General features: G+C 49.6%; 1 long non-coding RNA gene across 1 annotated transcript; it reads left to right on the forward strand.

Annotated features, from left to right (window-relative positions):
* The first annotated feature begins 5706 nt into the window (after positions 1-5706).
* LOC119869704 lies at positions 5707-22432 on the forward strand. The gene is made up of 3 exons (XR_005353195.1): positions 5707-5912; positions 6176-6348; positions 22024-22432. It is a non-coding gene; the product is annotated as an uncharacterized LOC119869704 (long non-coding RNA).
* The last annotated feature ends 5305 nt before the right edge of the window (positions 22433-27737 follow it).

The raw sequence follows: 27737 nt of genomic DNA on the forward strand, positions 1-27737 counted from the left end.
GCCTTCGGTCCAGGGTGTGATCCTGGAGAACGGGGATTGAGTCCCATGTTGGGCTCCCTGCATGGAGCCTCCTTCTCCCTCTGCCTGTGTCTCTGCCTCTCTCTCTCTCTCTCTCTCTGTGTCTCTATGAATAAATAAATAAAATCTTTAAAAAAAAAAGAAAGAAAGAAAATGTCTGGCTATTCTGAATGAGCAAACGAAACCGCAAAAACAAGACACAACTGAAAATATCAGAAGTGTAACATGTCCATCACTGTCGTCTTGAAAAAGATTATAATGGAATACCACTCTAGGTCAACATTCTTGAGAGTCTGGATGAAATAGGATGGTAATCTGGGAAAACATAAATTAGAGTAAAATCCCTTTTACCTGATACAGTCCAGATTGTAGGCAGTTGGTTTGGCGAAGTGTGTCAAAGCTGGGAATCGTCAAATAATGTCATTACAGACCTCAAACATTTTTACTTGAATCAAAGACATAAAAACCTATATTCACTCACCCAGCTCTTAATGTAGGTCAAAGTCTTTTCTTTGAAAAATGGGTCTGCTGAGTGGATGCCTACAACATCTTGTCTTACATAAACCACACCTATCATTCTATTGACATTTTCTAGTTTCGATTTGTAAAGTACAGAGTGAGAATGTTCACAGCTCGTGTGATCTGACTATGGAACCTTCCCCATCTGAGCTCCTCAGACTTTAATGGGTCTGAACATCTGTTGAGGATCTTGCTCAAATGCAGAGTGTGACTCAGTGGGTCTGAGTGGGCCTGATACTCAGCATTTCTAAGGGGTTTGCAGGTGATGCTGGTGTTACTGGCCTATGAACCACACTGAGTCCTGAGGATCTGTGTGTGACTTCTGCCCCCGCCCATCGTCTCCCATCATCCCCCACCGTATAAGCCCATTTAAATCTAAACCATTATCTTAGTGACTCCACTTTGTCTGGTTCTCTTAAAGGGGCAACTTTACTTTAAATCAAAAGAGCAGGAGACAGTACAGAGTCAGTAGCCTATTAGAGCCCCCCACTTATTGTGAGAACCCTCCTTTCACAAAAGCACCTCTTGCTATGGTCTGGATGTTTGTATCCCCACAAGATTTGCATGTTGGAATCCTACCCTCCAAAGTAATGGTATCAGGAGGTGGGGCCTTGGGAGGTGATCAGGTTGCAAGGGTGGAGCCCCCATGAGGGATTAGTGTCCCTATAGAAGAGAGCCCACAGAATTCTTTCACCTCTTCCTCCATGTGCAGATACAATGAGAAGTTCATACAATGAGAAGAAGACTGTCACTGGACATGCTGGTAGGCTGATCACCCACTTTCAGCCCTGTGAACTGTAAGCAACAAATTTCTACTGTTTATAAGCCACCCATTTGCACCATTATGTTACAGGTGCCCAAAATGACCAAGACACAAAAGCCTAGATGGTACATGTGTGTTTTGCCAAACTTTCAAGGAATAGATGACCCCTACCTTATGTATCTTTCTCCAGCAAATAGAGAATGTGACATACATCCCAACTGTAGGTAGCCAGTATAATCTTTATCCCATACTAGATAGAGACAGGACAAGAAAAAAAATCACAGACTCATTTATTCTCTCAATGGATATGAAAAATATTTAAAAATGTTCAACACTCCCAAGGCACCTGCGTGGTGTAATCAGCTGAGCATCAAACTCTTTGTTTTGGCTCAGGTTGTGATCTCAGGATGCTGAGATCGAGCCTGGAATCAGGCTTCGTGTTCAGTGCAGAGTCTGCTTGAGACTCTCCCCCTCTTTCTTCCTCTACCCTTCCCCACCAAGCACACACATGCATTCCCTCCCTCCCACCATCCCTCCCTCCTTCTCTCTCTCTCTCAAATAAATAAATAAATTTTTAAAAACATATTCAACACTCTCTCCTAATTAAGTAAGCAATTGAGTTAACAGAAAATATTTCCTTGGTAGAGGCCATCAATCAGAAGTCTACATGCAAGCCTTGAAGAAAAACATTAAAAATTTGAATAGTGAGACAGACTCTTCTGAAGAGATACCTCAATATCATAAACATTTCAGTTCTTCCCAAATAACACAAACTTGTTTCAGTCAGAATCCAGATAAGATATTTTTTGAGTTGGTATTGGCAAGCTGAATATCAAGTCTACCATGTGCAAAGGAAAATGCAGAAGAAACATTCTGGAAAGTTTGGAGAAGACAAGTAACCGATAGGAAGAAAATATTTAGCAAGCAAAGGAATAGTATCCAGAATACAAAAAGAGTGCCTGCAAAATCATCAGAACAATGCAAGCAGTGAAATTTTAAAAATGGGCAAGATAAGTAGGTGATCCACAGTCATTGAAATACCGGTGGATAATAAACACGTATGAAAATGTCCAGGTCTCAGGGAATTGCAAATTCAAATGAGAGTTAGGGTTTTGGGGGCCATTGGATTGGAAACAACCAAAATATTTGTCAACTGGAGAAAATTATTAAATCAATTATATTTCTTTCACATAAGGAAAAACATACGTACACACATGTAGTGAGCTCCAAGACACATGGTGAAGAAAGCACGAGGAACATGATGGATAAAGTCCGTGCATCGATTCACGCCAATGCCCAGCCCGGCCCAGTCCAGCCCAGACACGCCTGGTTGCTAACTGTGGCTCAGAGGCCAGCGGGGCGGGCCGGGAACCACACCTTTTAAATTTGCTCAGGACACTGGTGTATTACTTGACTTTGGGACATGATGGTCTATTTATAAGTTGTGTTTTGTTTTGTTTTGTTTTTGAGTGGTCTTCTATGCCTTCTAGAAAATGAAAACTCCTCTGCTTTTGCTGTTCCTTTAGAGAGCTGTTCAGCATCAAATGTAGATGTTTCTTTCTGAAACATACCCAAGAACCATTCAGCCATCAGCTCTTTAGCATTCTGGCTCTGTAGAAAAATAACAATGCTGTATTAAGTTCCCAGTGCCAAGTAGGTGGCCAAACCATATATATGTGACATTCTTAGTTTTTCAACAAACTAAATATGCCTGAGGCACATTTCCTGAATGCTTCTTCCAATGGCAAAAGCATAAAATTATCAGCCACGCAGCAATTGACATTCCCAGAATGGCAATTTGCATTCCGATGGGGGAAGAGGCTCCCAGGCCCAGGCCCCTTCCCCGCCGCCACGGTGAGAAGTATTCTGGGAAAGTGGTCCCACCTCTGGGACCCCCTTTATAACCTGTGTTCTGGTGGGAGGCTGGGGCTTATCAAGAATCAATGAAAATGGATTTGGAAGGAAAGGGCACCAAGGCTCGATCCAACGTTAAGTCCTCATTGTAACAACTTGTTTTGATTCTCTTGACTTTCTCCACCTCTAATTTTAGAACGGAATGAAATTATTTTTGAATGTGAGCTTATGAATTTCCTGGCCACTTTAAGCCTTTAAATATTTAGCACTTTCTCTGTCAAGAAAGAAGAAACTCTAGTAACATGGAAATTCATAGCTCTGAATAGACACAAGTCAGTGACTTTTTTATATACGCAGGGTGCCAGACTCCAATTTGAAAATCTCCAGCAGCTTATCTTCAGGCAAGTTGAATCCGATCACTTCCTGACTCATTGTCTCATCAACATGCGAACGTTTTGAAGAGAAACCCTCTTAACCGCTTGCCCGAGGGAGTCGTGGCCGGTCTGCTGTCACCTCTATCCGTCCCGGGACTCAGGGGTGGCCGCCGTGACGTGGACACCGAGGACCAGGCTGGCACTGCGTGGCCCTCGTGGCAGTGGAGCGTGGATAGGACTTCCATTTATGCCTCTTTGTTTGGTGTCTGACCAAGTAAACCTGGAACGTCATCAAACATTATCCAGTCAGATTTTATTGTTTGTCCTTAAGCCAAGAAAACGCAAAATGCCACCTTCTTTGTTGCTCAATTCAGTTTTTTTTTTATTTTTTAATTTTTTTTCAATTCAGTTTTAATCTGATAATCTGCCCCCACCCCAGTCAAACTGATGCCCAAGCCATGCCAGGCTGGGCCACTAGAGATGGAAAGGGCCTTTCTACAAGCTAAGAGGTTAAGAAGAATCCAGAAATGTACTACACAACCTCATGGGGGGAGGGTGGCCGAAGAACACGCAAAACATCTCTAAATGTGTGGAAAAGCTCGGGAGTAAGGGTGTGTGGAGTTGTGACCAATTTCCTAGTGAGGGGACCCGGCTGGGCCAGTCCTGGGCTGCCACTAGCGACTGTGAAATCTCAGGGCGGCACTTTGTAGCTTTGCGGCGATGCCAAGCACACACTGGTTGCCACTTGCCGGGCTGCTTGTCCTACTTACCGTCACCCCTGGGGGCTTGCCCTCATTAAAGGCTGACCTTCCTCCGCATGACGGGGTCACCCAGGGCCTCCCCCCCCCCCGCCCACCCCGCTAGCCCGCATCCAGCCATCTGCTGCGCCCGCGCACAGCCCTCCGTCCCGGGCCCCCCGGGCGTCCGCCCCAAGGCCTGGGGGCCTAACGCGTGACTGGCTTCCACCCACGTGCGCCTGTGTGATCAGCGTGTACTCGGCCTTTCACAACTGGCACGTCTTAGCATTCCTGAAATCCCAGAGAGCATCTCAAAATAGAATAAGAAAGGAGAATTTAGATTAGAAAAACCAGGCCCCAGCCGAGGCTGCCAGCCCTGGGGCCCGAGGGGGTCTTGCCCCCTCCCCGCCAGGACGGCCCCAGTGTCCTACACGGTGTGGCAACGGGGGAGCCACTCTCGGCACGGGGGTGGGGGGCGGGCTTCGTCGGGCCCATTTGAAAGGGAAGCGGGTGTCTAGCAGCTGAGGTTGGAGTCCGCGTCCCCGTGCCCTTCGAGGAGGGAGAAGGACCCCCACCCCGGGGCCCTCAGCGCTCTCGGCGCAATAGCTGACCCACCTTCCTTCCAGCCACCGAATCAGAGGAGAGGTGGACGCGGCAGATTTGCCTTCTCGTCTTGGGTCTGGGGTGTGTTACTGTGAACTGAGCCCCGTGGAGGAATTCTAGGTGGGGCGCATCACAAAAGAAAGTCACCTTTGCTGCTGGGAGGGGAACATGAGACTCTACATCTGCAAGTGGCCAATGTCACCACCGAGTGGCGAGCAGCAGGGGAAGGTCCCAACGAGGGCTGTCTGCGGGAACGGCGACCGCCTCTCCCCATCCAGGAGGACTCTGGACCCTGACACATGGTCCCGTGTCTGGCCCTGGGTGAGAAGTGTCCTGGAGATCACACGCCCGTCCCGCACTCTCAGGTTCCCACTGCAAAGCCCTGGCTTCTTCCCCGAACACACGTGGGACATGGCTGGTGCACTGCGTGTGAACGGCGGAGCCCAGAGCCTCCCCGCTCTTCCTCACCTCCTCTGTTTTCTGAGTGGAACCCCCATCTGGTGTAAGACAGGATAGAGGGAGAGAGAGAGAGAGAACTCAGGATGCACATGGAACTCACTGGAACAATCAGACCTTCCTTCTTGGTTGTGGTTTTAGCTGTATTCGTGAAGCCTCCTGCTGGCAGGGAGGGCAGTCCTGGGTCCCCTCCTGGCTGGAAGTCCAGCTTCGGGGTCAGGGTCTCTGGGATGAGCATCTGCGGACCCCCCAGCCTCCCCCCCCCCCGCCCCTGTGACCTGCTCCCAGGCTTCCTGCCCAGGCGAGGCCTGGAGGCGGCAGTGGCCGTGGCTGAGGCGGCCGGGGCGCTTCCTTCTGCTCAGTGTCTGTCCTCAAAGCTGGCGACGCCTCTTTCTTTCCTGGGCAGGAGCTTCCTCTTGCCTCACACACGTTGTCAAGAAAGAACAAGCTCAAACGGACTCATTGGCTCCCTGGGACGGCGAACCCAGCCTTGATTACAGTTTTGAGCTCTCCCGGGAATGTGGCCTTTTAACAATCAGACATCCATCCTTCCCCCGCCCCAGCAGCCCTGATGAGGTCACCTGAATGGTAAGAGCTCTGCATCATGTCCCCCAGGCCCCCCAAAAGATGTCCTGGCCTCAAACAATGCTTTCTCCACTCCTGCTAACAACTTCCGGGCCCCCCACCCCCCACCCCCCCTCCTGCCTATAAAAATCTTCACTTCCTACAACTCAATACACCATCGCTCTGCTTGTGGGATGGGACACGGCTGGGTTCGTGAACCCGCTTTGACAAAATCCCATCAGATTTTTCACACGTACTTGGTGGAGTTTTGTCTTTCGCCAACGTAGATGCTGCACACACGGTAAGGGGCGTCCACCGGAACCCCCCTGCCCCCAGATGGGGGACATCTCCCACGGAGGATGCTCTGAAATGCGGTGTGTCCAGCCTCGACCTCGGACTTTACCGGCACCTGAATCCCCGCCCCATCCTCCGACTTGCAAAATCTCGACCACCCTGGAAGGTGAGAGGGACTTTCGGGTTTTCTAGAGCAGGGCTCAGGCTGGGGTGTCAACGCCCTGCCCTTCCTGGCCGTGCCCTCGCTAGGACACCTCGGAGAGCCGTGGAGGTGGGGGACGCCTGGCGCTCGCTGCCCACGGCACGCCTGGCTTTGGGAGGGCTACCCCCCCGGCCCCCAGATAACTAGAAGTGCTTTTCTTTGTGCTAAAAATGTCAGGCATTGAGTACGCATCAAAATAAGTGGCTCCTGGGCTGTGTGTTAGTGCTCACGGAGCCACAGTGAGGTCTGCGTTGCACGGGGACACCGCTGTCCCTTCACCTCCACGCGGCACCCAGTCTTGAGAAATGTGGCCGCGCAGGTGCGGCATGGTCTCCAATCTGAAAGGCTTAGTTGGTCACATCCGGAGACCCCAATTTTCTTAGCGTGACTCAGAGGAAGCGGCAGTCCCATTTCTGGAAGTGGAAGGTGTACAGCCCGGGGCTCAACCAAGGGTGACTCCTCCACAGACGTCATCAGGTGTCAGGTGCTCACTGCTGGTGTTTAGCCTCCTCGCTGAGCGACCTGGAGCTTTGGCGTGATTCTCTGCAGGACGAATTGGCTCCACGCTCTATCGAGACCCACTGCTGTGAGCTCGATGCCCTTCTGCCATCCGCAGAGGGAGCAGTTTTCCTCTGCAGCAGATGGCCGGCAGTTCTAGAAAGAGGAGAAGGAGGCCGGGGGTTCTGTGCATCTGCAGGGAAGCAAGGGCGCCGCTGGCGTGCCAGGAGCCTTCCCTCACTCGCTCTGTCCTCCACGGAGGCCACGCGTGCCTCCACGGCTAGTGCTTTTTCCATCCGGCACGGACAGGGAGTCTCCTCCAGCATGTACGTGGTCAGTGGGTGTTTGCAAAGAACACAAAGCAATGGATGATTTTCTTCTTTGTTTCCTGTGGATGGGGGAGGGTGGGGGTGAGGGGTAAGCCAGTGGTCAGAGCCGGTCCCTCGCTGGTCCAGGTGCCGGGCCTGCCGCCCACCGTGGGTTAACCATGTGACCCCTTTGCATCTTGCCAAGCCTACTTGCCCAGTTGCCATCACTCCCACCTCCCAGGAGCGGCAGGTGCAGAGAGGGAATGTAGGTCACTGAGCACGGGCGTCCTCCCTAACGCCACCGGCGGCCTCCCAGCCTCCCCCACTGTCCTCCCCAACTCACCACCTCACCTGAACCGCCTGATAAGCATGGACTGTGGGCAGCGCAGAGCCAGCTGCAGCCCCACTTTGCGTTTCTAACAGCGGTGGTGGTAATTCCCGCCCCCCGTACCTGCCGGTAGCTCATCTGCTTATGCTTAGGTCTATACCTGAGGATCGTGCGGCCTTTCGGACATGGTTTGTGTATTCAGATCTCTTGGTGCCTCCCGTGTTCCTCACCAGTGCACACCTTGCACGCCTGCCCCACGCGGTTTAAATTTCTGGAGATCCTGAGTGAGCCGGGGGCATCCAGCTGTCTTCCTCTCCTGTGGTGTTCCTGATGAGTGTGTGGGGGGCATGAGGTCGGGAAGGCGGAATGATATGGTTTTTTTTTTTTTTTTTTAATGATATGTTTTTGAGTGTTGTGAGGATAAGTTATTTCTAGGCTGAGAGCTAGCGGGAGGGGTGTTGGCGTGAACCTTAATTCGGAGGGATGAGTAGCACTGCGGGCCAAGGAAAGGATCCGAAAACCAGCCTTGTCTACTGGTGCCAGAAATGCACCCCATCCCTCTTCCCCCTCTCCCTCCACCCCATTAAAACTGGTCTAAGGAAAGGACGAAGGCTCAAGGTCACCGGTGCATCTGCGAAGTCCTGGGGAGAACTTCTCCCGTGGGGTTGGCCTCACCGGTGAGAGGGATGATGGAAATGACCATAATTCGCTTGTGGGCCATGGGGCTGCTCTCTCCTGTCCTCTGGGCTCTGAGGTGGGAGACGCACAGTGTGAGATGCTGTGACACCACTTGCGGCCCCAGTGACTGATGGGGAGATGCACAGGTTCTAGGGCAGCCTGGCACTTGCGTGTGCAAGGGGAGCTCGTCCTCATGGAGTCTGGGTTCTTCTGAAGGCCAGCGGGACCCCGTTCTTAACTTCATTACAGCCAGTCATATGGTGTCCCTAGTATAACCTGAGGCAGGGATCACGGGGACCCTCACTGCCACCCTCGCTGGTGTCCCCTCACTGCTGACCACCTCTTCCTTGGTGTCCTCCAGGCATCATCCCCTGGCTTTCCCTTTGGTGTTGTTTGTTCCTCCTTGGCTTCTTCCCCACTTCCTTTCTGCAGGTGCTGTTCTCACACCCTCTGATTCTGACTTTGCTCATAAGGGGACCCTGACATGATGATTGGTCAGGTACTCACATGAGGAACGACTCCAGAAGCACCCCGTGGTGTGAGGGGTGGGAGACAGCGAGGTGCTGAGACAGGGCCATGCTCCCCCAGCCACACTGCGGGCATGTGAAGCCCGCTGCCCTCGGAGCCCTGACCCTAGCGGAGGACAGCAACTCGGGGGTGTCCTTCCTGAGGACAGAGGGAGCTGGGATTAGCAACCTGCCAGGCTCAGCCATGGGGCGCACCCTCAGGCACAGGGATGACAGCAGGACCACAGTGGCTCAGACGTCCAGGTCATCCTACAGCCCAGGGCTTGACACCGTCTGCTTACGGTGAAGTTTTGTGCTGCCTGCAGGTATCAACCTCTTCAAAATAAAGTGAACGCAGTAACAGCAGTAATAGCAAGAGAGCTCAGGAATCATGAGATGCTGGGAAGTCCTGGGGCCGGCCCCTCGAGACTGCCATCGTCCAGCCACTGGGGCGCCCACTGTCCCTGCACGGCTCACAGGGACTTGTCTGCTCATCAGACTTGTGTCTTTCCTTCTCTGTCCGCTTCCCTGGAAGACTCTGCTTCTTCTCACTGTCGCTCCAGGACCTAGAAGCATCCTTGATAGTCAATAGATATGTTTTCAGTGCCCCAGTAAATCACTCATCGCACGTGATGTGAAAAATAAGCTTTCCATGGAGCTGAAGACTTAATGAGGAAAAATAGGTGTGTTCCTGGAGATTGTAGTGGGGATATGTGATCACTTTGGACCAGATAATTGACTGCAAAAACAAAAACGTTTATGAGCCTTGTGACTGGCCTAGTGGCTGGAGCTCCCATAATACACACCATGGGGGGCTGGCCTCAGAGCCCTAGGCTTGGAAGCAGCCAAGGCTGGTGTTCACATTCTGCTGTTACCACTTTGAAATTCTTAATGATTTTTGAGCAACAGGCCCCACATTCCCATTTTGCTCCTGGCCTTGCCCGTGAGACGGCTGATCCTCAGAGTGATGCAGGATAACATTCCTGAATACAGACCCAAACCAGCATTTTGTCTCTTTATGCATCTTTTCTGGAGGGTCAGCCACAGGGTCTGGGTGAGGGGCCTGAGCGTTGTCAGGATGTTTTCTGGGGGCCAGGTCATGGTGCTAATTCACACACGTGGCTATGGGGCCACCTTAGGTCTACTTTGCCGTCCCACCATCAAACCACCAAATATTCAAGGTGAACGCTTCTGCCGTCCTGGATCCTGGCAATCTGGGTGCCAGCATGGCAGTCAGGGTGTCAGACCTGCAGCCACTCTTTCGAGGCAGCTGCTGTAGGTTCATGAGGTGAGAGGCAGAGCTGTGCCTGGTTATGTTGGGATGAGCTTTCCTGAGGAGAGTTCTCTGCAGTGTCTTTAACACCCCAGGTTCACAAGATCTGCAGCAGAGCTGTGCAAATGCAGTCTCTCTGGCCTCCCTCCCAGAAACTCAGATGTGGGCCTGGTGGGTTCAGGAGTTTGTTTTTAACAAGCTCCTTGAGTTTGGTAAGGACAAAGCTGTGAAGAACATTCGGCCACAAGCTTTCTCTCTGACACTTCATTATGAAAAATGTCAAACATATGGAAAAGTTGAAAGAACTCTGTGGGGACCACTGATATCCTTACCACCCAGATTATGCAGTTAACATGTTGCTACATCTGCTTTATGACATGTCAGTCCATCCATCCATCCATCCATCCATCCATCCATCCATCCCTTTATCCATCTACCATTACTCCATCCACCCATCCTTCCATCTCTCTATTCATCCCCATTCATCCATCCATCCATCTCTCTATCCATCTACCATTACTCCATCCATCCACCATCCATCTATCCATCCATCTATCCATCCATCTTACAGATTTCAGTATACTATACTCACAAATACTTCCTGCTCAGATCTCTGATTTTCCATGAATTAGCAAAATGTGTGTAGGCAGCAGATATTTGTGAGTGCATAAGACACAACATCAGGCTCATAGACTAAGCCTCTACCCCACCCTGTTGCATCCCCCTGAGGAGTGACTTGTCTGTCTGCCTCTTTGGGCTGCTGTCATCCATCTCTGATACAGGTTTCTTTGCGGTAGGTAAATATTCCCTTACCACAAATAACTCCAATTCAGATATAAGTAAATAGGGAAAGAGGTAAACACCAAAACTGCATACATACTGTAAAATTAACCTCACTGTTTTTGAGAGTGCTTTGCTTCATTCTCTGTGCTGCTCTTACTCCTGGTCTTCTAGGCACAGTTACTCCGAGATGCAACATCCTCCGTCTGCTCTGTGCTTGGGCAGTGTGCACACACCCCTTGACTAGCTCTGGTGTGATTTCAGAGCTGTTGCATCTACAGAGGGCTGCATCAGCTGTCCAGTCTGTCTGGAGGTCCCGAGCTCTGTGCCCAGTGACATTTCAGAACTGTGAGGAAGAATGTAGGTCTCCTGAGAATTTGAGGGCAACATGAGGCTTGACAGTCCAGTGTTTGGAGCCAATCCATTCGCACTCGCTCCGAAAGCTCACCTCCGAAGGTGGCATACTTTAATTGAGCTAAGAGAGCTCATTACCAGAAAGGTTTGCAGAAGGACTGCCCAAGGGCAGGTGAGATGCAGCCTCGCTGGAAGGAGAAGCAGGGGCATCTTAACAATACTCCAAACACAACATGAGCAGGGGCCCCTGCATTTTTCTGGGTGATCTTGTGGTCCTGTCAGCAGAGGAGGGGTGCTGCTTGTTCCTGACCTACTGCCCTGTCCACAGCCCTGCTCTGTGCTCACCCCGTGTCACCTGCGAGCTGGGACAAGTGTGCACTGCCTCTGCTTCAAATGCCAGCAGCCGTTTCCAAGCATGGAAGCCCATCGATCAGCTAGCACACAAACCTGAGAGCTGGCTCTGTCCTGACAGTCAAGGGAAGACACAACTCACCATAAAAGTTCCTATTTGATAAATGACATTCTAAAAAGCAGCTCTCAAGCCCTGTATTTGAGCTACCAAGAGCTGTAGACCCATACACGCTCACATACCCACATCTGTTCGGGTCATTGGATACTGAAGAGTTGCACATTTATTAAGGTTCCAGGTAGCATTACATCGCCTTTAAAAATTAAGCATTTTAAGAACAAATATTTATAAGCCATATTATACCTTTTCTTTCCTTCTTAAAAAGAGTTTTCTGGAGTGCCTGGGTGGCTCAGTTGGTTATTCAGCTCTTGATTTTGGCTCAGGTCATGATCTCAGGGGCCTGAGATCGAGCTCTGTGTCCAGCTCTATGCTCGGTGTAGAGTCTGCTCGTCCCTCTCCCTCTGCCCCTTCTCCTACTCTCTCTCTCTCAAATAAATAATAAAATCTTAAGAGAAAAAATAGTTTTTAAAAACAACTTGACCTTTTCCTAATGACTTCAATCACTTCCCAGGAGAGGTGCCAGGTGAACTCCAAGCCCTGTGGCTCAGGGGCCATGGGAAAGTCACAGAGATGCCTTAACTGAGGATTCATAAAGGCAGGCTCTGCTCTCTCCCACCCTCTCCTCCCCACCCACCTCCACCCCAACAACTCAAAAACAGAGCAATCAGGGAAACTCAGAGTCCCGTGGACAGCATGGGCAGCAAAGCCAGGTGACAAGGTATCCCTACAACCCCCCCCCCAACCTCAAACAAGTGGGCAGTGATGAACTACTGACAACTAGAGTCCATGGCATTGACATCTGTGTGGGTGGATAAGGACAGAAGGACAGATGTAAGGATCTGCGACGGGAGAATCCCAGGTGACTAGCAGGTGTGTGTGGGACACGGCGGCCAGTCCACGTCACCCACTTGAGTGTACGCTGCCCCCCCCCACCCCAAGGCCTCTGGGTGAGCACACGAGCCCGACCTCCAGGGCGGCAGGGCTGCTCACGGCATATGGACTTTCCTTTCTGGGTGATGAAAATATTCTGAAATCAGATGATGGTGATGGTTGCTCAACATGGTAAATAGACGCAAAGCCCCTGAATTGTACACTTTACAATAATTAGCACTGGGGTGCCTGGGGGGGCTCAGGGGGTTAAGGATCCAGTTCTTGATTTCAGTTCAGGCCATGATCTCAGGATCGTGAGGTGGAGCCTCAGGTCTGGCTCTGCACTTGGTGGGGAGTCTGCTTGGGATTCTCTCTCTCCCTCTACCTCTGCCCATCTCCTGCTTGCAATCTCTCTCTTAAAATGGTGAATTTTATATTATGCATACTTTTTCTCAAGTAACCAAAAAAAAAAAAAAAAGGAAAACCCAACAGGCTGGTCAGGATCTCCCCTCTGGCCTGGGGACCCAGGAGGTCAGGACGGCAGGAAGAGGGGCAGGGGGCAAGCAGGTGCAGACAGGCTGAGCATCTGCCCCAGAGCGCCAGCCGGGGCCATAGGCCATTACACCACAGGACCCAGGAGGTGGCCATGAGCTGGGGACAGGGGTCCCGGTCCCAGAGGGCTTGCAGACACAGCAGGGCATGATGGATGGGATCCCAGGTGTCAGCAAAAACTCATTGCTTTTGGTCCACATACAGATGGATGGATGAAAGCAGACAGGGATGCAGGTCCCTGGGAAGCCAGGAACCCGGAAAGCAGGGCCCCCCCAAAGGAGTGAGCACCCCGGTCCCAGCCAGCCATCCTACACACCATCTTCCAGCGCAGCAGGGCTCAGTGCAGGCCAGGGGCCGGGACATCTCGTGGTGCCAGGAAACAAGGGCCCGGAAGGTGATGGGGACACGTGCAGGAGCCAGAGGGGCCAGGCTGTAGGGAGCAGGGAGGACAAATCACAGAAATCAAAGAGCGCACAACAGCAGATGCAGCAGCCTGAGCGTGAACGGTTATTGCCTCAGAGAGTTTGTGGGCCGGGCCCCCAGGTGTGGTTTAGGGGGTCCCCAGGCTCAGGGTCAGCCAGCTTTGGGGGGGACCTGCTTCCAAGTTGGTGTGGTGGCGCCTGGAAGGTCCTCACCGGCATTGCCTGGGGGCGTCCGTCCCTGCCACGTGGGTCTGTCTGTGACCCCTCGTGGCCCAGGCCTGGCCTCCCAGGGTGGGGGGGCAAGCAGAGAAGAACGAGGGGTATGCCCCGAGGGGCAGTCGGGGTTACCCTAAGACCTGATGTCGCCACCTTTGTTCTTGATGCCTCTGCCCAAGACAGCCTCCCTCTCACCACTGTCACCTGCCGCCTTCAATTTACCAGGTCAGCTCAGAGGTCACCCGCTCCCATCTTTCCTCTAAAGTAACCTCCCCACTTTGTGTCTCAGCCGCCTGTTTGTCTCACTCATAACATGTCTACTCTTTTCAATTATTATGTTTATGAGAATGTAGTAAAGACAATGTATGTAATTAGTAAGGACTAGTAGAATGAGGACTATGATATAGTCATATATGATAAAACTAATATAATATTACTAAGGACTCTAATATAGTCTCATATAAAATATAGGACTATAATACAATCACATATAATATATAATTAATAAGGACTATAATATAGTCATGGATAATGTATAAGAACTATAATATATATAATGGATAATGTAATATGATAAGGACTATAATGCAGTCAAATATAATATAATGTAACATAATGAGGACTATAATATAGTCATATATAATAAAATTAATATAGTATAATATTAGTAAGGACTATTATAGTCATATGTAGTCATATGTAATATATAATATATAGTCATATATAATATATAATATAATAAGGACTGGAATATAGTCATATATAACATAATATATAATAAGGACTATAATATAGTCATATATAATATATAATGTAATATAAGGACTATAAAGTCAAATATAATATAACATAATGACTATAATATAGTCACATATAATGAAATTAATATAGTATGATATTGGTAAGGACTCAGTCATATATAATATAATAAGAACTGTAATATAGTCATATGTAATATATAATATGGACTATAAGGTAGTCGTATATAATAATAGATTATCTACAATATAGTCCTGTATAATGTTAACATATGACAGTGCAGATATAAAATGGTCATGTGTAATGGGATGTGATATAACAAAGACCAGATGGCAAGGACCATGTCCTTATATGTACAGCCCTGTCCTAAGTACCTAGCGTGGTGCTAGGCACAGAGTATGATCTCAGTGACTCTTTGAATGAACGAATATTTTGAATTTTAAATGGTCCTTGTGCACAGTTTCTTCTGACCATCCTAGGTAGCCTAAGGGGTGGTGGGGCCATTGGAACCAACTTGGAACCCAGAGGTGTCCTTGCACACCTGGGTCAGCCTGAGGCATGGGGGCTGTGTGTAGTTCTAATGCCCCCAGAGTAAGTCCAGAAGTAGCCAACGTGCAAGATTGCCTAGACCACTGGGGCACAGAGGGGAAAAAACATGCTTTTTGAGGACTCTTCCCAAATAAGATGTTTCCCCTGATTTGTTACTTTTTGTTAGCACCTGTGGCCAGAGAAGACAAGTGTGTTTGACTTGATCTGAATTCATGGTCACATTTACTCCAGGAGAAAGCAGGCTCTGATCACCAACCAAAGGCCACATGTTCAGTCCAGACCCGGACTCTAGACCCGAGCCACTCACTGAGATCTTCTGGGAACTATGGAAACTTCCAGCAGTAGTCCCATGCCCTAAGATCATGCTGTGATCTGCTTGGGGTTGCAGGTGGCTCAGGGGGTAGTAATGTGCATCCAGAGCCACAGAAATGCCCTGGACCCCAGACATCAGTGGCCTCATCCCGGTGGAATGGCCCTGGGGATTGTGCAGCTGTTCACAGTCCCTTAGGCCGCCCTCTGTGCCACAGTGCAAGTCACTGTTTCATATAATTTGCACGCACGCAGTCTGTTTCTATCCAAGGTTAATCTTTTTTAATGAGCTAAGCTGCTATATCGTAGGAGACAAATGGTGACCCTTAAGTGGGTCGCTGGCAAGAACTGAAACAAGGACATGATTTTCCCCTGGAGAGCTTTCAGCCAAGCTGTTCCAGCAGCAGGAGCAGAAACAACACGAGACGTGGAGACTGGCAGGTGAGTGCTTGCCGTCCACTCCACGGCCCTCTGCAGGAAGGGTTTCCCTGACTCCGAGTCGACCGGCCGACTTCAGGATGACCTAGAGACGGAGAGGCAAGGACAGTCTGCACAGCAGACCGCTCAGGTTTGCGGTACACTGGTGACCCTGTCATCTGGGTAAAGTAACCCCGGGGTGCAGTGCGTGGCCACGGGGCCAAACCTAGACTTAAGACATTCCTGCTTCACTGCCCATCCCTTCCCGGTACCCTTCCTCCACTGCGACTGGGCCACCACCAACAGCGCCCGCATAGCCACTTGGAGTGATCAAAAGAGAACCCGCAAAGGTTCTGCTAAACCCAGAACAGGTGTACAACCCACACTCAGAACTGCTAGAAGCCAAAGAATATCCCCGACCCGTGCATCTCCATGAAAGTCGGAGGTAAGAAAACGTGTGTATAAGAAACACCTGAAGGCAGGTGTGATGGTACCAAGGCTGCCAAAGGGTCAGTAGCAAGGAAACAGCAAACAAACAAGGACTGAGAAAATGTCGCACCAGGGCCCTGCCAACCAGCAGCTGGAGGTGGACCCTGTGCGAGCCACCGGGCTCGGAAGCTGGGTCCCGAGAACTGGCGGCGGGCACCGAGTCTGCTTAAATATAGAAGCACAGGCAGCCTGTGTGTGTGTGTGTGTGTGTAAATTCCAGATAGGGAGCAGGATGCAAATGCTCCAGCATGACAATTTAGAGATAATTATATAATTAGCAAGAATTTAGAGATGCAGAGAGAGCAAGAAAAAGGAAACGGGTATAATTATGCTGCTTCTCTTGCCTTTCCCAGCATGAGGACAACAGATAAAGCTTCAAAGTTATAATTCAGCATATACTGATTTAAGTATATTATATCAGGTTTTAAAGATAATTGTGAAAGGTCTAAAAGCGTTGCCAGTTATCAGAAACCCCGGAACATTGCCAAGACTGTGCTGGCACAGGGGTCTGATGCTGTTAGCAGAGCACCGGTGCTGGCCATCTCTTTGGGGGGAAATGTTTTCAATAAACACGCCACCTTTGGAATTTATCCAACGGATTTGCTTACATGGTCTTGGGGGGGCGGGGCAAGTCTTCGTGGCAGGTGGACACCCTGTGTGCACACACCAGGGGCCTCTGCGGGCTGTGTCTGTGCCGCCGATGGCTGAGCGCGTTTCTGTCCCTGTAATCTGCTCAGCACAGGGAGGCCACTTGCCCATGTCTACCATTTTCTCAAGATGCGACCTTGAGAAGTCATTGACTTTGTCTTCCTCTTAGTTTTTATATTGATAAACCGAGGATCAACACTAGCTTCTGTTCAAGACTGTCCCAGTTACCCAGAAACAGAGTGTGGAGCCGCTCGTTGTTACGCTCCTGGATTGGGACGGCTGGGGACTCAGACAAGGCGCGGGCGGGGGGGTGGGGGTTGTCTCTGTTCCACCGTGCCTGGAACCTTAACTGAAGGACCCTGAGCCTGGGGCCTGGGGGGTCCCCCCAAAGCCTCACTCCCCCATGCATCTTGTGATTGATGCCGGCTGTTGGCTGGGGGCTCAGAGCTGGTCCCTCTGTTGTCCCCCCATGTTGGCCAGCTGGGGTCCCCCATGCAGCCAGGGGGACCAGGGGTGGAGGGCAAGTATCCATGAGAGTCAGAGCCTGACCCACAGCCTGCAGTCACACAGTGTCACTGGCACTACATTCTGCTGGCAGGGACAGATGTGCCCAGGGTGAGGAGGAGTGTGCTGGCGCGGCCGAGTCAGGGTGCCTCAGAAGACAACTTGAACCACAGACGGTCAGCGCCTCCCAGCCTGCAGTCTGGAGGTTTAGACACAGGCCGTGAGCAGGGCTGGCTGCTTCTGAGGCTCATCGGTCAGCACGTGGGTGGCATCTGCACCCCGTGTTTGCACGTGGTTTTTTCTCTACGTGTTATCTGTGTCCCAATTTCCTTTCTTCATAAGGACACCAGTCATCTTGGATTGGGGCTCATCCTAACAGCCCCGTTTAAACAAGACCCAGTCTCTAAACACAGTCACGTTCCGAGGTCCTGGGAGTTAGGGCTTCAACAGAGGAATTTGGGAGGGACACAGCCCACCCCAGAAGAGAGTCTAGGACACACCTCTCTAGAGGAAGCTGTCGTCACGCCATAGGAAGAGCTGGTGGGGTGGGTCACCTCTTTGGAAGATATGATCTGCCACCATGACTTCCAGAGCCATCCTGATACAATCTAACTGGTGGGCAATGGTGATTAATAATGACACCTGGTGTAATTTTTAGGGTGGCAGCTCACTGGCCCCAAGCAATAGGCCCTCTGGTTGACGGGCCCACACATGGCCACGTCATCTCTGGTGGGATGCCCTGAGGCACCTGCTGTGTGCAGGTGCCTGCCACCTAGACTCCAAGCTTGGTGGTGGTGGGGGGGGGGTCCCATCTCCCCTAACCTGGGGCTCAGCTCTAAGCTTTGGAAAAGCACTCCTGAACGTGAACTCTTGGATGTAGTGGCTCGGGCTGCCAGCAAGCCCCCTGCACGCCCCTGCTCCCAGGCAGCACGTACCTGCTAATGCCCAGCCTCCTGCACCTGCATCTCCTGTACACACCTGGGCGGCCTCCACATTCCACCCTGGCACCCACCTCCCATCCTGACTGGGATTAGGTCCAGTTATCCTGGGGAAGTAATACTTCCCTTCCTGGTCCTTCTCATTTCCTTGTCTCGCCCTTCCCCCACCCCAGCTCTGGGAACAACATTCTCCTGAATGTTATACAAGGGTGGCTTCTGGGGGAACCCATGCTAAATCTGTTACAGAAACATAGCCAAGAGTGAACACTCTGAGGTCCAGGTCCAGGTGTTCATGTTGTGAATGGCTGACTCCCCAAATGTCTTATCAGATAGAGGGCTGGTATCCCAAATCTATAAAGAACTTAACAAACTCAGCACCCAAAGAACAAATAATCCAATCAAGAAATGGACAGAAGACATGAACAGACATTTCTCCAAAGAAGACCCACACATGGCCAACAAGCACATGAGGAAAAGCTCTACATCACTTGGCATCAGGCAAATACAAATAAAAACCACAATGAGATACCACCTGACACCAGTGAGAATGGGGAAAATTAATAAGACGGGAAACAACAAATGTTGGAGAGGATGTGGAAAAAGGAACCCTCTTGCACTGTTGGTGGGAATGTGAAATGGTGCAGTCATTGTGAAGAACAGTATGGAGGCTCCTCAAGAAGTTAAAAATAGAGCTTCCCTATGACCCAGCAATTGGGTATTTATCCAAAGGATACACATACAGTGGGGCACCTGCACCCCAATGTTTATAGCAGCAATGTCCACAATAGCCCACATATGGAAAGAATCCAGATGTGCATTGAGAGATGAATGGCTAAAGAAGAGGTGGGATATATATATATATGACATATATATGTGGGGATATATATATATCCATATATATGGGATATATATATAGATATATATGAATATTACTCAGCCATCAGAAAGAATGAAATAATTTTTAAAAAGATTATTTATTTATTTATTTGAGAGAGAGCAGAGTGAGCAAGCAGGAGAGAAAGCATGAGCAGGCGTGAGGGGCAGAGTGAGAGGGGGAAGCAGACTCCCCACTGAGCAGGGAGCCCCACGTGGGGCTCGATCCCAGGACCCTGAGATCATGACCTGAGCTGAAGGCAGACACCTAACTGACCCAGGCACCCCGAAAAGAATGCAATCTTGCCATTTGCAACAACGTGGATGAAACCAAAGGATATTATGTTGAGTGAAATAAGTCAATCAGACAAAGACAAATATCATATGAGTTCACTCATGTGGAATTTAAGAAACAAAACAGAGGATCATAGGGGAAGGGAGGGAAAAATAAAAAGAGATGAAATCAGAGAGGGAGGCAAACCATAAGAGACTCTTAATCATAGGAAACAAACTGAGGGTTGCTGGAGGGGAGGAGGTGGGGGGGATGGGGTAACGGGTGACAGGCGTGGAGGAGGGCACTTGTGATGAGCTCTGGGTGTTACATGCGACTGATGAATCACTGAATTCTACCCCTGAAACCAACAATAGTAATACCAAAAATAAAATAAATAAAGGTTCCATTTTGACAGTAAATAAATATATAAAAATAAAGTGTCAGGGAACAGAAATGAGGCCACCGAGGCAGGTTGAGGAAGGCCCGGCCGTCGAGCCCGGTGCTTGCTTTAAGTAGATGAAGAATTTTGAAGCGTGGAGCCGGGTCAGGCTTTGCAGGCTGAAGTGTTTGACAGAAGGCTTTTAAAAGTGATTAAAATAACGTTGCAGAATCCCGCCGGGAGGAGGGAGAAATCGCCTCTGTTAGGTTCTGGACACGGGAACGAAAATGCACTTATTTACGCCGCTCGGCCGGAGAGCCCAGCCTCCTCCTAAGGAACCTGTAAATCTGTGCCACGGTCAGCGGGCGGACGCGGATGATTAAACATTTCATCAGAGGCCCGGTTCTGTGTTGTGAGTTCATCGCCACTACAGGAAGAGATCTGTAACGGATCTTTAAATAGCAAACCTGCGGCTAAATTTCACTTCATCCATCAAAAGCTGCTGCTATGCGATGACCTAATTTTAGCTGCTTATCAATTCCCCAGCGCTTGTTGGTTGATGTAACTTTGATCCTCTGATGTTAGATGACTTTTGTGCTGAATATAGCCAGAATTTAATATGAATCATTTGGACGGCTGCCCAGCTGAGCTCAAGTGTACGAGGGATGGGGAGGAGGGTGGGAGAGAGAGAGACAGAGAGAGAGACAGAGAGAGAGAGGAGGATGCAGGCCACCGAGGTGGGTGACCATACGGCTCCGAGTTTCCTCAATCTGGGGACAATCTGCTTCCCGTCACGTGCATTTCCAGCCCGGTGTTTGGACTCTCATTTTATTTCCCCTCCAAATCGAGGAGACTCTGCCCGAGGCAGGCACACATGGGAGGCGAGGGGACCCTGCTCCTGCCCAGGTCTAAGGAGACTGTCAATAATTGCAAGACAGTTTTAAATGAATGTTTTCTAAGCAAATCACTGCCTTTTCAAAGAGCTTTTATTTCTGCTTTTGGGAGGGCAGCTGAGCCGCCCGACGGAGCAGAGGGCATTTTCCATAGCCCTCCTCCTTTTCCATTTTCTGGATTGGGGGAATACTGTGTGTTCCCCTTTCCTGCTGCCTGGGGCCTCTTGCCGTCCTGCTACCTCTTTAGGGCCCTCTGCACCCCACACGCCACTGTCGGGTGTGTGTGGGAGCCTCAACATGCATATTTACCTGTCCTAGTGGGTGTCATTTCTTGCCACACAACAGAGTCATGAATTTTCTTTTTTAAAAAAAATATTTTATTTATTTATTCATGAGAGACACACAGAGAGAGGTAGAGACACAGGCAGGGGGAGAAGCAGGCTCCCTGCAGGGAACCCGATGTGGGACTCGATCCTGGGACCCTGGGATCACGACCCGAGCCAAAGACAGACGCTCAACTGCTGAGCCACCCAGGCACCCCAAATTTTCTGAAGGTTGTGGGTGAAGCTGAGAGGTGGGGGGACCGTGGACACTGGCTGGGATGCACCCTCCGCCGTGGGTGTGGGCCCCTGGCATCATGCCCGGGCCACCTCCTTACCTGTGGTGGGAGGGCCTCTCTCATTTCTGTTAACTTCCTTGCTCAGCGTTGAACCAGCTCTGGCTCATAGCCTCCTCCACCCTCTGGATTCTGGGCAGCTCCCGGCGCCTCCAGCACAGCCGTCCTCCAGGCAGTCACGGCTGCTGTGTGAGACCCACACATCCCTCCATCCTGTGCTCCTCTGCCGGGACCAGACAGGAATCGGTGGAGGAAAACCCGGTGTGCAGACCCCACGGTGCCCCAGACCCCCCTGAACAGAGAGCCCAGGCCAATAATGAAGACATCCATCTAGAATCCAGCAGTAGAAATGATTTCTGGCTTCCAGAAACTTCCTAAAGTTTTAAGGGTGAAATTATAAAAAAAAACAAAAACAAAACAAAACAAAAAACCAACCTTGCTGATACTTAAAAACAATCTTTGTAACTAGTAAGTAGCAATTATTTACACAATCCCATAATCATCAAAAATTTTTTTCCTCCTGTTACATAATGTGCATTGAGAGTCAGTAGAGTACTTGCCTTTATGTACAAACATGATTTTGAAATTCTCTCAAATGTATTAATTTCTCTGGGTGTTTGGCTCCATTTTTGAAGGTTACAGGTTTTGTCTCGAGGTAATTGTAGATTCACATGCAGTTGTAACAAGTAACAAGTAACACGGAAACATCCTGCAAATCCTTTATCATTTTCCTCTAGTGGGAACGTCTAGCAAAACTATGGTACAGTGTCACAGCTGGGACACGGACATGGATGCTGGCAAGACACAAGTCGCTTTCACCACCACCCGGATCCCTCAGGATGGCTCACTTCCCTTTGCTACCCACGCCCCCAAACCCTGGCATGCCGTCATCGGTTCTCCATTTGCGTAATTTTCTCATATCCGTGGAATCATACATTCTGTAACCTTTAGAAATTGGCTTTTTTTTCCCTTTTTTGACTCAGCATAACTTCCCAGTGATCTATCCACATTCCTGTATTGGGCCAATACTCTGCTCCGTGTTATTACTGAGTGGGATGGAGAGGTGTGGGTGGACCTCAGTTTGCTTAAAACACTCACCCTTGATGAACATTTTGGTTGTTTCCAGTTCCTGATTATTGCAAATAAAGCCCCTGTGAATATTCAAGCACAGGCTTTCGCATGGACATACGCTCTCATTCCTCTGGAATAAATGCTCCTGAGTAGAATTGCTGGGTCATGTGTTCATTGCCTGTTAGTTTTATAAGGAAGTGCCAAACTGTCTTTTAGGGTAGCTGTACCATTTTGCAATCACCCTCCCCAGCTGAGCATGAGGGGTCCAGGCCTTCTGACCCATCTGAGCATCTGGGGTTGTCACTGTTCTCTATTACAGGCAACGGGTGCATGGGGATCATGGCTTAATGTCGTTTCCCTGATGGATGACAACGTGGAATGTGTTTCCAGTGTGTGTCTGCCATCTGTACATCTTCTTTGGTGAGATGTATCATGTATTTTGCCCATTTTCCTTTTTCTTTCTTTTTTTGTGCCAATTTTCTAATTGGTGTTTTTTCTTTACTGTTGAGTTTTGAGACTTCTTCATATATTCTAGGTACAAGTTCCTTGTCCGATGCACGTATGGTTTGCAATTCATTTTTCTTAGTCGCTAATTTGTGTGTTTATCCTCCGTACCTTAGAAAGTTAATAAAAGGTTTATAATTTTGATGAAGTCCCCTTTACCAGCTTTCTCCTTTTGTGGATTGTGCCTCTGGTGTTGGGCCTACGAGCTCTTTGACTAGCATGAGATTCTAAAATTCCTGTTTTTCCTAAGTTTTATACTTTTTTTTTTTATAGCTGTGCCCATGATCCATCTTGAATTAGTATTTGTGGGTGAGGTGTAAGGTAATGTGTCATCTTCGAAGTGAGAATACAAACTGTCTCTATAACATTTTTATGCGCAAAATCTAATTCCTACTAGTGACAGCCACGCGGCTGTGCACACATGCCATCGGTGACTTTACATTGCTTGCATTGCCACTGAGTGTAGTTCTCTTCTTTGATGTCAGAGGTCGTCTCCTTTTTCTTTTTTTTTTTTTAAGATTTTATTTATTTATTTTAGAGGGGGAGAGGAACAGAGGGAGAGAGAGAATCTCAAGCAGACTCCACGCTTAGCACACAGCCTGACACAGGGCTCGATCTCATGACCCTGAGATTATGTCCTGAGCCAAAACCAAGAGTCAGACGTTCAACTGACTGAGCCACCCAGGAACCCCAGGTTGTCTCCTTCTTCTGAATTGTACCATACCTGTCACTTCTGCAGACCAAATGGAAATGTTAGCTTTATGGTTGACAGGCCCAGAGCCAGCTCCAGTTGCCCCCTCTGGATTTGCATTCTTATTATCATATGATTTTTCTGTTAGCCTATATTTTGAATCGTTTATCACTGATCCGTTCATATGGATTTATCCCCTGTTAATGTGATAACTTTTGTGTGCTGGCTTATCCTTAATTCGTAAAAACCAAACCAAACAATTCAGAGGGAGCAGCGGAGGAAGCATCATTATTAACCAGAGGCTTGAATCTGAGTTTGGTTTACTCCATAAATCACAGCCTGAGGTCGCTTGGGTTAGGTCTTCATCTGGGCGGCGGCCTTTGGAAGCTCGCGTGGGAGAGAGAGGGGGGCAAGTGCAGGGAAAAGCCAGTGGGGTGGGGTGACCATGCTTCATCACCACTGGGGACCCTCAGGTGAACTCAGGGTCACCCCACCAGGGACGAGGAAGCTGGGATGTTTATCCACCAGCCCTCACCCCTCTTTGGCTGAGGGTTGCCCCTTGAGCATCCTGGACCGAGGGAACCTGTGTGCAGGAGGCAGCCCCGCCGAGAGCCAGACACATATGGGTGACCGGAGGCGGCTGTGCAGGTGGCTGGTGTCCGCGCAGCTACCGTGAATGGCAAGTGCTCCAGGGCATAATGTCCACAAGCTCACGCATCAGACAGGACGCAGGACTTGCTGCCTGGTACAATCCTTTTCCTGTTTTTAATCTAAGTAATGACTGTAATTGCAAAGTATCTAGTAAGGGTCCTATTTTCTGACTTTTTGAAACTTCCCTTGTGGGACTGCAGTGGAGGCCCGTGTAGATTCCAGATCCTCTGGGGGAAGAAATGTAGGAACCCTTGACCCATTCTTCAGCAGTTACCCCAGATGACTCCTTCCCCAGGCCTTTGACACAGGCTACAAGGACAGATAACTCCTGTCCTCAACCATGCTTATGCCTCCCCAACTAGAGTTGGTGGGTCTGCCTGGAATCGTGGCACGTTTCTCGTGCCCACCCCAGACCACCCAACTCAGTAGGTCTAGGAGGGAGCCTGCAGCTCACCAGACACCCCAGGAAGTCCTCATGCACACAAGGCCTTTACTGTCCTGCCACGTGGGGCACTCACACGTCCCTGGGTTTGTCTCCATACCCTGCAGCCTGAACTGGGTGCGACCATCCACGCATCCCATTGTGCGTAGTGACAGTTAGCATCTCTGCCTCTGGTTACCATTAATTCAGTTCCACTAACAAGATCGGAAATGAAGTGATTTTACTCCTTCCAAACAGAGAGAAACAGAAAGAGGTAGGCCAAGGCGGAGACCGAGCTGGAGTGCCACCCCGCGGGAGCCCTCGCCAGGCGGCATCCCTCTCCTGGGAGTGAATTACATCCTCCAAACTTGAAGCGTGATTTCTGTGCCACTTCTACAAAAGCCACAAGAGCACTTGACATTTCGAGGAGGCTCTAAGCAGAGGACATTAGCGGTTCTTGGTTCTGTAGCTCCTTGCCAGAAATTTAGAATGCTGTTAAAAGTCTTTACAGCGTTTCAATCTAATGAAGAAAAGAAACAGCTAGTGAACCCACAAAGCGACATGTTCAACAACATTTTGAAAACTGCCAAGGAGAAGAGCTGGAAGCCTTGGCCCCTTGTCACCATGAAATGACATGCTCCGTTAATAGGACTTCGGGACTTTATCCCCCCTTATTAAAGCAGGAAATGCTAACAACACAGTAACGATCTCTCCACGCTGCTACCCTGGTCTGCTAATTAACCCGTGGGTTCCTGTGAACAGCTTTGCTGGATTTTCCAGCTTGTTGTCTTTTAGATTTGTTTAGAAATCTGCGGATGGGGGCAAAGTGGGGTCGCTTTTGCTGCCTCCGTCGGGTATCTCTTGTGCGGAGTCCTCATGTCCCATGGCTGGAGGTCTCCAGCCAGAACGAGCACGTTCCCACCAAAAGGAAGAGTTGGCTGAGCCGAAGAGCTCAGTTCCATCCGCAGGCTGGAACCCTCTGTGAGTCAGAGGGAGAGACTGGGTACGAGGAGATGTAGAGACCACTGCTGTGTCCAAAGGGCAGCCACCCATGGCTTCGGCCAGCTGTCCCGTGGGAGCCAGTGACGGCTGTATTGTGTATTGTGTATCGTGTTGTTGCTCAGAAGCTGGACAATATTTGAAGTGCTACTTGGGCCACAATGAAAATAGAAACCGCCCAAACGCAGGGTTTGGGCATGTGGTTCTCCTCTTTCTTCAGTTAGATTTGTCTGATTCTGCTTCTCTTTCTCCCCAGAACTTTGCTTCTACATGAGTTGTGCAGTAGTTTTATTTGAGCTCCTTTATCCTCGTGTTTTTGAATTTTAAATTTTATTTATTACTGAGGGGGTAACATATGCACGTGGTACACAATGCAAAGGGAATGAAAAAGTAGATAACTAAGTGTCTTCCCCAGCTCTACCCTCAGCTCCCCAGAAATATTCTGTGCATACGAGTTCAGTCTGCATATGCGTCACACGCCCCTGGCCTTCTTGGTCTTCAGCAGATTCTGACAGTGTTTTAGTAGAGTTTTTGTTGCACAGAATAATTGAGCAGGGACGCTTGGGTGGCTCAGCGGTTGGGTGCCTGCCTTTGGCTCAGGTCGTGACCCCGGGGGGTCCTGGGATCGAGTCCTACATCAGGCTCCCTGCGTGGAGCCTGCTTCTCCCTCTGCCTGTGTCTCCGCCTCTCTCTCTCTTTGTGTCTCTCATGAATAAATAAATAAAATATTTTTTTAAAAAAAGAATAATTGAGCAGATACTACACAGAGGTCCGCATACCCAGTTTCTTCTATTCCTAACATCTTGGGTTCACATGGTCCCTTAGTTGATACGCTAGTATTAACTCAATTCTATCACTTACACTAGGGCTCACTCTTTGCATTGAATGCACCTGCACATAATGCCATAGACCTGCCACCACAGCTCCGTAGACGAGGGTTTTGTTGGCTTGACCTTGTCTCAGAGCCCCATTATTCGGCTCAGGGCATGCCCCAGCTCTACATGGCAGCATTTAGTGAGTGACTTCTCAAGTGACCCCAGAATGATCAGGCTCTGACATGGTGCAGGCCTCATGGTGCAGGGTCTTCCCAGACATCACTGGTGGTCACACTTGTGGTCGGTAGTGAGTGGAGGTTGACAATGCGGCGATGTCTCTCCAGGCTGGTGGACCCATGCATGAGTCACAAGGAACCTCAGGGGCTCTGCAGCATATTTGAAAATTTGCATTTGCCCAAGTGAAAGGGCATTTCTATCAGGGGAGCCTACATCTTCCGTTGGATCCTCTCCTTCCTCCTAGCATGCTGGAGAACGCTGGCTTTCTAAATTTTCCACCTGCTATGCAATGTTCCTCCTTTACTCCTCTTAAATGTTTATGTTTCAAACTCCAAAGGGTAACCTCCAGTTCAGGGTGGAATTTCCTGGGAATAAAGGGAAGTTAAGAGCTCCTTTCACAAGAGCCTCAATTTTCTTCCAGGTCAAAAAATCAAGGTCCAAGATGCTCTGTGGGCACCTGTGCTTTTGTTCCTTCCTCCACTGGACTCTGAAGTGTGTCTCTGCACAGAAATCATGGCCGGTGCCTTCTTGCATGCTTCCATCATGCGCTCACCCCTGCTTCAGTGGGTAATAGCTGATGGGCCTCTATAGTTTGACCCACACAGCCAGGTCATGTTGTTCTTGCATTTCCTTTTTTTTTTTTTTAATATTGTATTTATTTATTCATGAGAGACACACAGAGAGAGGCAGAGACACTGGCAGAGGGAGAAGCAGGCTCCCTGTAGGGAACTCGATGCGGAACTTGATCCCAAGACCCCAGGATCATGACCTGAGCTGAAGGCAGATTACTCAGCCACCCAGGTGCCCCTTGCATTTCCTTCTGATCCCCCGGATCACCAGGGATCTGAGACAGGATGGTGGTTTCTTCTTTTTTTCTTTTTTTGTCTCACCGTTCTTGACTTTGGAAATGGACTGGCCTTTCCATGAAAGCCCTTCATGTGTGTCAGGTGCCCCAGGTCAGAGCCAGAGCTGCTTCTTATGCTCTTTCCCTGAGGGACACATGACAGAACCACACTTTTATAGCCACCGCACCCTTTATTCCAATGTACACCAAAGAACTTC

This window comes from Canis lupus, chromosome 1 (genome assembly GCF_011100685.1).
Source record: "Canis lupus familiaris isolate Mischka breed German Shepherd chromosome 1, alternate assembly UU_Cfam_GSD_1.0, whole genome shotgun sequence".
NCBI classification, from domain to species: domain Eukaryota; kingdom Metazoa; phylum Chordata; class Mammalia; order Carnivora; family Canidae; genus Canis; species Canis lupus.